The 12,626-nt window shown below is 39.1% G+C and overlaps 1 protein-coding gene across 5 annotated transcripts in view; it reads right to left on the bottom strand.

Moving 5' to 3' along the window:
- The window catches only part of ENTHD1 (ENTH domain containing 1), a 174,155-nt gene that overhangs the window by 86,698 nt on the left and 74,831 nt on the right, over nucleotides 1-12,626 (bottom strand). The gene's annotated exons all lie outside the window — the stretch shown is intronic.

Raw genomic sequence — 12,626 nt, 5'->3', positions numbered from 1 at the left:
TCAGAAGTAAAATGAAAAGTCCCTAAAGATCCACTACTATGTTCATTTTGGGCTCTAAGCATGATGAATTGAAATGTTAATACATCCAACTATAAATTACTAGCAGTGGAAGTAATGAGAAATGGTCAAATGTAGGGTGCATTTAGACAAAAGAGGCCAACCTGTTCTCTGCCCGTCATTTCATTAAGGATTGCTATGGACCGTGGCAGAAACCTTTGCTCAAGTTGCCGTCTTTCCCAAGATTATTTTATCTACTCTTACTCTCATTTCTTAGTCACTTCCACCTTCCAAACTTCTTGTATAACTGCTGTGAACTGTATTATTCTTGATACCCTTAATTTCCTATGAGTAATTTGTAGTCCATGAACAAAAAAATCCCGCAGTGTTTTGGGTTACCACTCAGTGTCGCCTGATAGAAGCCTGCTGGAACTGTCAGCCCTTGGGGACGACGTGCCAGACACTACTTTTTCCCTGGAAAACTGCTGTAGCTTGGTTTGGGGAAGGGGTGAAAAACTTGTTTTTCCATTTCTAACTTCACAAAAACTCATCTCCTTCTGCTTCCTCTCTCTCCCTCTACCCTAGCCACTCTGACTGCCTTCTTCTGTAATCACACCAGGCTCTGTGTCTCCTTCAAGCTGTGTGCTAGCTGTTGCTGCCAGGGACTCTGCATGGTTAGGTCTCTAATTCATTCAAGTCTCTACTCAAATGTCACCTCCTCAGAGAAGCCTTCCTTCTGCCCACCCTCTCTAAAATAGCCCCATTCCCATCACTCTCTATTCCCTTACCTACATATGTATGTGTATATATAAATGCATATTTTTGTGTATATTTATTTGTATATATACATAATAATACATAATAATATTTTTATATATACATTTGTTTACTTGTTTACTGTTTGTTTCCTCACCTACAATACCAGTTCCATGAGGGCAGAGAGCCTCATTCACCCAGTATCTCCAAGTGTCCGGAAGAATGATTGGCACATAGGAGATACTCAATAAATCTTTACTCTGTAAATGAATTGATAAAGGAGCAAATTATCAAAAGTCTCCATTTTCTCCCTGACATAGTGCAAATGGAACCAGATGGATGAAAGATACTGAATACCAATTTACAATGTAGCTGCCTGAGAAAGTTGCCTGGCCTGAAAGAGTTTCTTGCAACACCCTTGATTACAAAAGGTCAGAACTAGAAATTATGGGACAGATGTGGACTATTTCGCTTGGAGTCTGCATGAATTGGTGGGACTTGAAAGCAGATACAAAAGTTCAAAGGTCCAAGCAGGTACATCAAGCAGAAACTCAGCCGCAGTGACAAAGCACTTCTCCCTGAAATATCAGGGCTCCTCCCTGAGGGAGCAGGTTGACAGATGGGGAAGGTCAAGCCACAGCGATTTACTTCTCACTTGAGGCTGTGTACTGCCCTGGCTACCTCCCCACCACCCTCGAGATGCTGGAGAGTAGAAACCTGGCTGTTCTAAAGCATCGAAGTTGAAAGTGAAAAAAAATCCAAGAACCCAATAAACGTGCTTCAAGGATGAGTTAAATAATAACAATAGTACTAACAAGATGGCATCTCCTCCTTACTAAGGCAGAATTGTACCGGAATAGAACACATGTAGGAAGTAACCCTTTGTGTCTGGGAGAGAGAAAGAAAAAGGGGGGAAGAAGGTGGGAGGGAGAGGGAGAGGGAGAGGGAGAGGGCAGACAAAGGGAGGGAGGGAACATGGATTCTCTGAAATGAGAAATCAAACTGTGAACCAGAGCAATACCCAAAGATATATCAAGACGTAAAGCTTGTGACTGAGGTGAAGGGTAAAGTAAAAATAAAGCTATATTCTGTTTTAATTAGGATCTTTGGGTTTTAAGTGACAGAAACTCAAATGGAACTGGCCATGGGAAAACCAGGGGTTGTGAAGCTGGGCCTCAAGTACAAAAGAGGCAGAGACTGGAGAACTACCAGGACTCCCTTTCCCTCTCCCAGCCCTTCTTTCCTTTGTGTAATACCTTCATTCTCTCCTCCTGCACACTGGCTTCCTCCATCTGAATGTGGACATGGCCACAGACAGCTCATGCCTCACACTCTGCCACTGAGAAGCCTCCCTCTTCCTTCATTCAAGTTGGAAAAACCCAGGAGAATGACTTGGCTTGGCCCAGCTTGAAAGTCACACGCCCATCCCCTTGGCCAGAGGGTGGTATGCTCCCATCAGCAACCCCCATCAGAAAGGCCCAGTGGAGGGGAGAGTCAACAGGATAAAAAAATGAACGAACAGAAAGCCAACTTGAGGAGGCATCCCCAACTCAGACAACGGACAAGGACATACAAATTACTAGAGCAACTATGTGCCAGACCAATACCCAAGATACTCACTTATTCACTTAGGCAGTCATTTGATCATTTCTTGAACACGTAAGTCAGGAATTGTTCTAGAAGCACAAGTGAGGAAAAAATAGACGAGATTCCCCAAACAAGATAATTTCAGATAAAAATAAATGCTCTGAAGGAAATAAAGAACAGTGAGGTGCTAAACATCAAGTTGTGGTGCAGTGAAGAAAAGTTGTATCACCTGCATCTTGAGCAGCAAGAAAAAGCCAGCCCTGCAGACATCCAGGCAGAGGGACCAGCTTGGACTTCACTTCTTCAGGAAGCCTCCTGCTGAGAGAGAGCAAGCCCCTCCCGGCTCGCCCTGCACATACATGCTCAGGCCTGGTTTCCACACTCTTCAGGCACCTGCACTTGTCTCTTACAGCACTTCCACAGCCTGTAACTGCTTATTGATTTGATAAGTGTCTTCTTCCTCCATTACAGCATAACATCCATGAAGGCCAGAATTATACCTGTTTGCTTAAGAGTTACTTCAGAAATGTCTGTTAAATAAATGAAGGAACATGCTGAGGAAAAATGTCCCAGATGCTGGGGAGGAGTGTCTGTAAATGCATAAATGAGCATCATGTAAAGGGATCTGGAAATACGGTAAATTCACAGATGTTGGGCAATGAGATGCGCCAGCAGCAAAGACACACACCAGACTTCTAGAAAAACATGTATTAGGCTTGAAACTGTGGTCATAAAATATCTAACACCCCTCCCTCCATACCTGACCCACTAACCAATCAAAATTTCTTCTTCTTCTTATATTCCTTTCTCAATGAATTTTATCTCCATTCTAAGCCTGAAATATGAACATTCACCTTCCCACACTCAGTACCCCATGTCTACTGATGGTACCAACTAGGTACCTTCTAACACATCCTCTCTTCTCCATCTCCCTTAGTTCAGGCCCAGCTCGTATCTTGCTTGTGGAGTTCTGAATTGTTTACTTATCTCAAGTCTCCCTTACCCTCTATCCTCCACAATGTCTCTGAAGGTGAGGATGGGCGTAGGGAGGGAGGGGAAGAGTATCCCCAACAGTGTTATTTTCAAGTTAAAAAAAACCTTCAGTCAAGCTGGCCCAGTAAGTTCATGCTTCAAAGTACCCCTCTGCTCTGCTCCAAATACACAGCAATAATAGACATTACCAGTCTCAAAAACAAGATAAAAACCTCCACAAACCAGAAATGTATGAGAAATGAAAAGGTGATGAGCAGGGCTGAAGCCCCAGGGCTGCTGGGCTCTTGATCTAGCAGCCAGGAGCTCAGCTCCTCAGGTGTTAGGGAACCAGAGCTGGTCTCACTCTTTGATGTTAGGGGGTATCCGTGTTTGTGAGAAAAGACTGAGAAGAAAAGAAAAAGAAGGGGAAAAAAACCAGCTGCTAATTGCTTCCTGGGCTGTCACATATTTGTAGCTGTGGGTTCGGAAGCCAGGAGACAGGAGTGCAGCCTAAAGGCTGGGAACTAAACCGGGCCACCCCCCGCCTCTGTGACTGCATCTAAGACACTCTGGTTCTATCACAGGGCATGAGCCCTGAGATGCCTTTGTAAGGGCTATACTGGAGCCTCTAAGGACCTGGGTGGCAAGAACTGAAAACCAACATGAGGGTGAACATAGATGATGGAGGAAGACTCTCCCAGTCAAAATAAGATAGAAGACTAACATTCCAACATAGTTTTTTACAAAAAATCTAATGCTTATGAAAGATGGCTGATAAAAGCAGCAATCAAAACACAACTTCACTCCAAATGAAATCAATGTTCTATAGGATATGCTGTAAGATCTTCCATAAATCAATATTCTATATTGTTAGATTTTAAAATTGTAAATGAAGATTTTTATTTTTATGTATTTATGCATTTACTTATGTATGTATGTATGTATGTATGTATGTATTTGAGAGGGAAAGAAAGATCACGCATGCATGAAGCAGGCGTGGAGGGGTGGAGGGGCAGAGGGAGAAGGGAAGACAAAATCCCAAGCAGGTACCATGCCCAGCGTGAGCCCGATGTGGCACTTGATCTCAAGACCCTGAAATCATAACCTGAGCTGAAATCAAGAGTCAGACGTTTAACCACCTGAGCCACCCAGCCGCCTCCTAAACAAAGATTTTTAAGTAAATGCGATTAAGAGAGGTTAATACAGGAATCATATCCACAACAAGAAATATGAGATTGTGAAACAAAACAAAAATAGGCAGAAATGAAATAAAAATAGATGGATATGAAAAGAGCCAATTAAAAATCCTAGAAATGAAAATTATAGTCAGTGGGATTAAAAAGAAAAAAACCCTCCACATCCAAGATAAACTCCAGAATTTAACAGTTGGAGAGATAATCGAAGAATAGTTGGTAATTGAAGAAGAGTATTAAGGAATTCTTCCAAAATACAACGCAGAGAGGCAACAAGATTAAAAAGATTAATTAAAAGTCATAAAGGACAGATTCCAAGGCCCCGTACTCACTTAGAAGAAGTTTCAAAAGAAGAAAATTATGGTAATCACAAAAAAGCAATATTCAGAGCAAAAGGGGCTGGAAATTTTACAGAAAAGACATGAATCCTTACATCAGAAATGATCTCCAAAGACTAAACAGGATAAATAAAAATAAACCTAGATATAGAAACACTGTAGAAAAACAGAAGAACATTTAGGATAATGAGAAGCTCTTAAAACCTACCAATGAAAAAAAAAATTAAAAAGTTACCAAGCCCAACTTCGGACCTACAGTAGCCCACTAGTCAGCTGTTCAGCCAGCAAACATGTATTTGGCATCTCCACCAAACCGGGTGAAGAAACAGAGATACCAGTAAAGTAACTTCAGCTCTCTAAACCCTGCAGTCCAGTGAAGGAGACTGACATGTACTTGGGTCATACAGCAGCGTGCTTCAACAGATGTGTGGGCAAGGTGCATCGGATGGGCAGAAACTGTGGAAACAGGGCAAAGCCCTTCCTAGTGAATGGTTGCACTGAGCGTTATTTGGACATGAACATACATTGCAGGAAATAAAAGTAATAAAAGTAAAAATATGCCAAGGATTAATAGTATTAGTCAATACTGACTGATGACTTACTAGGTGCCTGACTTTCAGACATTATCTCCAGTCCTCACTAAGTCCATTTTGCAGATGAGAAGAGTAAGTTTAGGGGGAGTAAAAAAATTTCCCAAAGTCATAAAGTTAATAATAAGCTAGAAAGTAGAGACTGGCTCTATATAGAAAGACCATAATATAGACTTTAATTTCTTTGACTGAATTTAGCATACAAATGTAAGCTTTTTCATTTGATGAGAACCTTGAGAAGAGAATGATTGTGTTGACACAGCACCAAAGTGCTAAACTGGTTATTCTCCCTTGTTTGTTTACTGTACTCTGCTGTCCACGTGCGTACAATGTGTAAAGAGGAACGTGGGAAGACTGGCTGGACTAGCATATTTAAGTTTAAATAGAATCACGGTTTGTTTCTTGCTGTTGTGATGACCAATGACTATATTTGTTCAAAGGAGCAAAAGGTGATCCAAAATATTCAACTGTTTTAGGTATAAAGATTTTGTTTGAACTCGCAGTAATATAACTTTTAAGTAACTTTTAACAATAACAGAACAGGCTTATGATGACCCATAGCCTGTATGTTTGTTTAAAGGAAATTCATTTGTTCATCAAAACTATAAGAATGTTTGTTACAGGAGCTCACATTTGTTCAGCGGCCTTGTGTTAATTAACCCACCTCTCTGAAAATGAGCACATCTACCTCACACTAATGAATCCACCCACCACCAACCATCTCGCACTAATGAATCCACCCACCACCATCCATGGGGGCAGGGGGTCTGTTAAAGAATTCTGACTACTGCCATAGAGAGAAAATCAAGTCTGATGCACCGGGAAGCTAGATTCTTCCCACGGCGCTTACTTAGCCACTACCCCACACGCCTGGGAACGGCCTGCCTCCCACTGCCCTCCCGCCCCCTCCCACCACCTTCTGTCCCTCTTGTAAAAGAAGGAATATCCTCAGATTTCAGTTATTCAACTTGTAGTGTCTTAACACAGCTAACCAAAATCTAAAGCAACTCTTTTACACTTTTAAATATTTTCTTTTTCTTGAACTCACTCTTTCCAGATATCTTGGCTCTGTTTAATTTATTATAATCACCTTGAAAGGGAAATTCCAATCATTCCTTTTTTCTCCTACTTGCCCACTTCCCCTCTTTCTCTAAACCCTTTCATTGCCCAAATACCTGGTATTTTCTCCCCTTCTGTGAGAACCTGAATTCAAAAAACAACCTCCTCCTCCTCCTCAAAATATATGTAAATATATGAATGTATATTATATTGTAAATGTAAATATATAAATATATAAATGAATCACATCTTCCAGAGTCTTTGCTTTTTACATTTTGGTTTGTATCTCTTAACTCTGGCTTACAAGGCTTACTTCCTACTCTAAGGCATTCAGACTTCAGTGAGCAAATGGGTAAGGCCAATCCTGGAGGCAGAGAGGTAGGGTGTACAAAATCAGCCATGGATATAAGTGTGAAGCATCTAATTCCCCAAATTAGATGACTGATAATGATGGTGGAAAACTAAAATGGCAGTAATATCACCAGTGCATACTAAGTTACTTCTAGTAAAACTGCTTAACATAACCTTTTTTAATACAGATTTTATTTACTTTATTTGAGAGAGAGTGAGCAAGAGAGAGAGAAGGAGCAGGGGGGAGAGGGAGAAGCAGACTCCCCGCTGAACAGGGAGCCCAATGTGGGGCTCAATCCCAGGACCCTGGGATCATGACCTGAGTGGAAGGCAGATGCCTAACCGACTGAGCCACCCTGGCGCCCCGACATAACTTTAACAACACTGAAAATTTGTACCTTTTTTTTCTTTTAAGATTTTATTTATTTATTTGACAGAGAGCACAAGCAGGGAGAGTGGAAGGCAGAGGGAGAGGGAGAAGCAGGCTCCCCGTGCAGCAGGGAGCCCAACGTGGGGCTCGATCCCAGAACCCTGGAATCATGACCTGAGCCGAAGGCAGTCACTTAACCGACTGAGCCACCCAGGCGCCCGAAAATGTGTACCTTTTAAAAAAAAATCTACTTTTAATTTAAATATGAGTGTATGTACATATAAAATGGCCCATTTAAACAAAATTAACTGCAATCTCATGACTTACCTAATTGAGAATAAAGTAATACATAAATCTATAATGCACACATTTCCAAGAACCTGAATTGGTTTTATAAAAAGAATACCACAATTTGTATAAATAAATAATTTAATGGAATGAAGCATTCAACTGGGTATTTTTCAGACAATTTTAATTAAGTTCACTCTAGTAGTTCAGTGAAACTTTGTTAGGATATTTTTAAAAACTCAATTAGGAGAGGCTGTGTAGCATAATAATAGAATAGGACTAAATAGTATTAAGATATATGAACTTTAATCATGTTCAGTCATCAATTCGCTGTGCAACCTTACCTAAATAATTAATTCTGTCTGAGTGTTAGCTCCTCATCTCTGTAAGAGAGATAACACATATCCTTCATTCCTTTAAGATGTTGTAAGGCTCAAATGAGATACCAAACATGAAAATACTCTATTATTAAAATCTAATAACTCAAACAACTAGATACCTCATGGAAAAGAATGAACTTTACTTCTACCTCACAATATACACAGAAGTTAATTCTAGATCAATCACAGACCTAGCTAAAACTGTAAGATGTTTGGAAGAAAACATAAGAGAATTCCTTCATGGCCTTGGGGTAGGCAAGTTTCTCAGACAAGATACAAAAGCATTCAGCCATAAAGGGAAAAAACACTGCACTTCATCAAAAGACATTTAGAAAGTGAAAAGACAAGCCACAAACTTGGGAGAAAATACTTGTAATCCATATATCTGACAAAGGACTCATATCCAAAATGTATAAAGAAACCTTATTAAATCAAAAATAAGCAAAGAAAATTAAAAATTGATAATAGGCAAAAGGCTTGAATAGGGAAAAGATGCTCATATGTCCACAAATCATACAAAAAGATGCTCAACAACTCTTCAGGGAAATGGAGATTGAAACAACGCCATATACCCATCAGATTGGTAAAATAAAAAAGGAATAACAGTATTGAAGTACTGACAAAGATGTGGAGCAACAAACTCTCAAACACTGCTGGTGGAAGTACGAAATGGTAAAAACCACTTTAGAAGAATGAATATACACCTGCTCTATGACCCAGAAATGCCTCTCCTAAGCATACGCCCAACAGAACTGAATATGTATGGCCACAAAAGGACTTACATGAGAATGTTCATAATAGCTTTATTCATAATAGCCAAGAACTATACACACAACAAATGCCCATCAACAGAAGATGGGCAAACAAACTGTGAGATGTTCATATAATGGAATAGGACTCACCAATAAATAGGATACTACTGATATATGCAACAACATACAGGAGTCTCAAAATCATTAGTGGAGATAGAGGAGCCAGAGGCAAAAGAATACATATGTTTCCATCTGTGTGAATTTCAAGAACAAACACAACTAATTTATGCAGCAGAAGAAATTAGAATAGCAGTTGCCTCTAGGAAGGAGGGAGAATTGACTAGAAAGGGGGATAAAGGAACTTTCTGGGATGATGGAGATGTTCTTTATCTTGATATGGGTGATTGGTTATACTTACCAACATTCATCAAATTGTACACTTAAGAGCTGCACATTTTATAGTATATAAACTATATCTCAATAAAGCACTGTTAACATTAAAAATCTATTTTAAAAAGTAATTTATAGTAAAGAGATGGAAATTTTATGGTTAAAGGAGTCAACTTTGACATTTATATTTTTTATATTCCTAAGAGAAAGTCAATTGCTATAAATCCACTAAAAAGTATAAAAGTATTAAGGTATTAGTCATCCATTCATCTAATATCTATTGAGTGATCCTACTCCCAGGCAATGTAGTAAGTGCTAGGGATGATGTTCTTGCCCTTTAGAAATTCAGTTGTGCAAGAGATATGGGCATGTATATGAATGTGCTCTGACAGAGGCATGACAGAGGTCTAGAGATGCTGTGCACATAAGGGAGAGAATGTCAAGGAGATTCGGGACTATCAGTTGGAGACCTGAATCACCTGTAGGAACATGGCACCCTTTCTGATGAGTTTGAATCTAACTTGTAATGGGCCCTAAAACTGAGATAAAAGAAACGGGCCCAGCCATGCCAACTGCATCTAGCTATTTGTCCAAGACCACAAAATTAGTTAGATTTGAGTGAAGGGTATTTTAAGCCATGACTGCCGTAAGTAAAGAGTATTAAGTATACATGTCTTGTACCATCTTTGGCCTAAAATAACTCCGAAACAGATGAAAAAAAGGATAAACTTCTCAGTTCCTGTCCCAGATTAATGAACACAACTAGTTCAGTTCTCAGGTCCTTCCTGTGTGCTCCATCCTGCTATATATAACTAGTTAAACGCTTGGCCAAGTCTGGAGACGTGACACATGTTGACAGCGTGCAGCAGAAGAATGAACAGCACGAGCAGAATGGGGATAACATCATTCATTCATTCAATCATTCATTCGACAATATAGTATTAAGAACATGGATTCTAGAGTCAAAACGTCTAGTTAATAATCTTGGCTCTGCCACTAACTAACAGTGTGAACTAGCTATTCAACCTCTTTGTATCTTACTTTCCTCATCAGTAAAATGGGGCCAATACTGCAACCTGTCTCAAAGGGTTATTATGAAGATTAAATGAGTTAATACGTACAAAGTGTTTAGAAGAGTCTTTGTCATGTAGTTAAATGCTATAGACTTGTTTGCTAATATAGGGGGTCCAAAAAGTTGGGGAATACAGAATAAACTTATTCTTAAACAGTATGTCGGTTACATTTTAAATTAATATGTTCAATGTTTTTCTATAGATTCTAGACACTGTTTCAGGTAAAGTACCTCTAAATTTAAAGCAATGTGTTCAATTGTCAACCTAAAAAAACCCCAAAACTATAATACAATAGAGTGTCCCCAAGATCTGGAAACATAATGAAAGTCATGTATTTATTGTAAATTTTTTCAGTTTAATAATTAGACTCATTGCTTTGAATTTACTTTATCTGAAAAGCTGTCTGGAGGTTGAAGAAAAGCATACTGAGAATCTTATTTGAAATGTTAACTAACAAACTATTTGAAAACAAGTTTCTCCTGTTCTCCAAGTTTTCTGAATTGTTTTCTCAACTTTTCCCCCCTATAATACAGTTGCCTCCCCTTAGCCGTAGGGAATACTTTCCAAGACCCCTAGTGGATACCTGAAACTGTGGGTAGTATCAAACCCTACGTGTGTTTTTTTCCTACACATGCGTACCTACAATGAAGTTTAATTTCTGAATTAAGCACAGTAACAGATTAACAACAATAAAATAGAACAATTATAACAATATACCATAATAAAAGTTATGATAGAATGGGGTCTCTCTCTCAGAATATCTTATTGTACTCTACTCACCTTTCTTCGTGTGATGATGTGAGATAATACAATGTCTATGTGATGAGATGAAATGAAGCAAATGGTGCAGGCATTGTGATATGGCACTAGGCCTTACCAACCTTCTGAACAATATGTCAGAAGGTGGATCATCTGCTTCTGGACCACGGTGGACCACAGGTAACTGAAACTGTGGAAATCGAAACCACAGATAAGGGGAGACTACTGTAATACTTCTATTAATTACTGGGCAGGCACTGTGTGATAGGCACTGTTGTAATGTTGGCGACAGAACGTGGACAAAGCAGACATAAAATAACCCTGCCCTCGTGAAACTTACATTCTAGTAGGAAGAGATAGAAAACAAATAAATAATAAAATAAAATGTGCTCTATGTCAGAGAAGAAAACCTATGAAGAAAAATAAAGCAGAAGGTGGCTAGGGTGTATCAGTGCAAAGAGAGGGATAGCGCTGATTATTCATAAATAGGGTAGATATAAAGGGCCTCTCTAATAAGATGACTTTCCCAGCAGAGAGCTGAAGTATGTGAGAAAGCAGTGCAGGTATCTGGGGATAAGCACTCTAGGCAGAGTAAAAACCAATCAAGGAAACAAACAAACAAAAAGATCTTTTTTCTATAATTTCTTCTGCTTTTATCTTTTTTGTCTCTTCTTCTTCTTTTTTATTTTCTTTGTCTCTTCTTGATAACATGTATCTCAGGTAGGATCCAGCTATAGATTACTTGGATCACTGCAATTTCTCTCTCATTAATTTCTCAGTATAAACTTCACTCTCTTTTTTTCTTTTCTGATCCAAGATCACAAAAGAAAGATCATTCTTATTGAGTAGTTTTTCTTTTTTTTTTTTTTAAATGTTTTATTTATTTATTCATGAGAGTCAGAGAGAGAGAGAGAGAGAGAGGCAGAGGCAGAGGGAGAAGCAGGCTCCCCACCTAGCAGGGAGCCCGATGCGGGACTCGATCCCAGGACCCTGGGATCATGACCTGAGCCGAAGGCAGACGCTTAACCATCTGAGCCACCCAGGCGCCCTTGAGTAGTTTTTCAATGATCACATTTCTTACTTCAAGCCTCCTGCTTTTTTGACTTCTACTCAATAAAAATTTACTGATGTCTAGTATGTACCAAGGCCTGATGGTAAAAAGATGATTTATCATATGACATAAACCATTCAGAATCTAGTCAAGGATATACCTGTACACATATATGTATATGTATACACACATGCACACATATATAACATACACATATACATCAAATGGATATACTGTAAAAATCACGCACTGATATTATTAATGAAGTGCTGCAGCTCTTAATTCTGCCCAGTGAGGAAAAGAAGAGATGGTTGGAGATATAGAGGAAAAGACCTCTGAGCTAGGACTTGATGACTAAGTAGGAACTCAACAAACAAATAGCAAGAAACGACTATTATAAGGAAGAAGAAACATCTTAAGCATCAGCACAGAGAAGTGGAAGCAAATAATACATTAGTAATGCTAGATGTAATGTATTAGATTGAAGACTAAGGAAATAAGAGTAGAAAGGTCAATTGGGAATATGCTAAGGAGCCTGACTTAAACCTGAAAGCCAGTGGTTCCCAAATTATTTTGACCGCATACCCGATCAGTAACAAATTTTTGTGCATGCATCCACCCCCAATATATATATATATACATTTGCTTATGAATAAATTAAATTATGCCAAGAGCTACTATTCTAATAAGTTACACTCATTAGAAAACAAACACAAAAAG

Source organism: Zalophus californianus, chromosome 9 (genome assembly GCF_009762305.2).
Source record: "Zalophus californianus isolate mZalCal1 chromosome 9, mZalCal1.pri.v2, whole genome shotgun sequence".
NCBI lineage: Eukaryota > Metazoa > Chordata > Mammalia > Carnivora > Otariidae > Zalophus > Zalophus californianus.
Note: the sequence above shows the minus strand (reverse complement) of the source record. Positions and strands in the feature narration are given on the sequence as shown.